The sequence below is a fragment of the Cuculus canorus genome, chromosome 13, assembly GCF_017976375.1.
Source record: "Cuculus canorus isolate bCucCan1 chromosome 13, bCucCan1.pri, whole genome shotgun sequence".
Classification (NCBI taxonomy): Eukaryota; Metazoa; Chordata; class Aves; order Cuculiformes; family Cuculidae; genus Cuculus; species Cuculus canorus.
In genome coordinates this window covers 2,524,150-2,526,467 of record NC_071413.1, presented here as the reverse complement: position 1 = coordinate 2,526,467, position 2,318 = coordinate 2,524,150, and the positions used below count along the sequence as shown (strand labels likewise).

At 43.4% G+C, this 2,318-nt stretch overlaps 1 long non-coding RNA gene across 1 annotated transcript in view; it reads right to left on the bottom strand.

The window, feature by feature from the left end:
- Positions 1–600: 600 nt before the first annotated feature.
- The window catches only part of LOC128853489 (uncharacterized), a 127,959-nt gene continuing 126,241 nt past the window's right edge, over positions 601–2,318 (bottom strand). The window contains exon 3 of the long non-coding RNA XR_008452060.1: positions 601–810. This is a non-coding gene — a long non-coding RNA (uncharacterized LOC128853489). The remainder of the gene's footprint in view (positions 811–2,318) is intronic.

Below are 2,318 nucleotides of genomic sequence, written 5' to 3'. Positions count from 1 at the left end.
GCGCACTCCTTTCTGAACATACAAATATAAAAATGAGCCATCACTCATCTGACGCATCTCAACACGTACCCATCAGTTCATAAATTTGTTATCAGCCCATATGATGTAGGCACAGCCTTCCGACTTAATACCCCGTCTTTCTTTCTGTGTTGAATGCATGTAAAAAATGCCCATCTGATCAGATACCTAATTTTAATGTTAAACAATCCTTACATAAATTTACTCCCTCCTTGCCTCATATTGTCCAAGAGACGTGTTCGCCTGCTTCCTGCGGGGAGGCTGACTTTGCACCCCAGCGCACCACCACCAGGTAGATGCATTAACACCACAGCTCAGTCGAGAGGCAACAATTTCCCTCTTGGAAGGGGAGCTAAAACTGTTGGAAGTGGAAAGGCTCTAGCAGAAAGCCGCCTCCCTGCTGGGAGGAACCCATTGGTAGGTCTTGTGTACTTGACAGTAACTCACTGGTTTGATAACAGCAAAACGACCACAGTCTTGGCTTGGTGTCACTCAAGACCAGAGTCTTGGTCATTTTCCTCGGTGTAAAACTTCAGTACAGATGTTTTCGAATAATTCATTGATTTTTACTCACATATTAAGTCTCTTCTCTTTCTGGCATGCCTCTGCTCCTGTGTCTGGAAAGGTTCCCTTTAGATGTTCTGGTTGTTCTCTCACCTTTTTCCCTCTGTTATTTCTGGAGGGGGCTGCCAGCAGCACTCTGCGTTGGTCTTGCTCCGCTCTGCCCACAGCACGGACTGCCTTTGACATAGCAAGCGTCGACCAGGGTTGTCTGCCTTGGAACGCTCCAAACTGAAAGAAAAATAAAGATTTGCAATATTAAAGCAACCTTACTCGTGCAGATTTATTCTAAGGGAAGTGGGCAAGAGAATTGGTCCCAGGCAGATCGCAATACAGGAATCCCGAGATTCCTAGACAAAACCTGTCTAAATGAGTTTGTGGTCAACACTTGAAACAGGCAATTGGCTCTCCCATCAGCTCTTACAACAGCCCGACCATGGCAGAGCTCCACGGGGCTGGCCTGGAGAGCTCCTCCGTGGCTTCTGCTGGCGCTCCGACATGTGAAGGTACGGTAACACAGTAACTGTGCACCACAAGACACGAACCACTGCTGCTTTTGAGTCTACCTCAAATACTTTTTTTCTGCTGAACATGTAAACATGTGAGCAAACAGGGAGAATGGTTGAAAAAGCAGCAAGCACGATTAAAATGGGTAAAGGAGAAGATATTGTTCAGCTGAGGATAAGTGAGAGGGAGGCAACTATCCAGCTTGGAGGGACAAGGGATTTGTTCAGGGAGCCACAGAAATATTTGTCTTGAAGCCATGGGAGAAAATGAAGAAAAATATGCTTTATAACAAATATCAAGATGATCTTGTATCGCTGAGATCTAGCAGGCTGGGAAATATTTCCTTCAGGGAATCTCTGGACTTCAAAGTTTAACAGAGATTTTCTAATAGCTAAAGAATAAATACATGCATACAATAATTAAAATAGTATTAGATTCCCATGCAGAATTAATAAATGAAACAGCAATAGCACTTTTAGAGCAGCAAGTATTATACAGGACTAAAAACCTAGAGAAACAATGCTAAACAGCTGTACCATAGGCTCTGATCCGAGACCAGAGCGCTATGGTCTCTGATCTGAGACCCTGTCAGCAGGAAATAAGGTGAGGAATTAAATGTGTCACTATAAAACCAATAAGGAAGTAGAAGAAATATCAAAATCAATAGGTTGATCACTTTCTGTCATCTAGTTCCTTCCGTAACGTGGAATAGTTGGTTTGCAGCACCTCGTTGCAAGAAAAGCCTACTGCATGCTTTCTTCCACCTTTCTAAGCAGCTGATCACAAACACACATTCTACTCAACAATCAACAATCCCATTTTATTAGCAGTGGCAGCAGCAGCGATGGCTGTGGTGTTACAGTAGCACCGAGAGGCACACACTGTACACCCGCTGCACGTTGCACTCCACAAGCACACAGTAACAGATGGAAGAGTTTAAAACTTTGATCTTATTTGTTTGTAAAATTTTGATTTGATTTAACATTTGCTCTGTTCCAGCAAGGATTTATTTGTGTGCTTTTCCTTACCACTGTGAGGAACGTGACTACTCACAATGTGGAAAGCAAAGCACATGCAGGACAAAAATCAGAAACAAGAAAGAAAGAGAGGGGAGATGTAGAAAATTAGCATCTCTGAAGACTTTATTTGCTTTTGACTCTTTGTTTACTGCCGAGCCCCTCCACACTCAGAAGACCCAGGGCATGCTTAGATGGCCTTAAAACTTCAGAGAT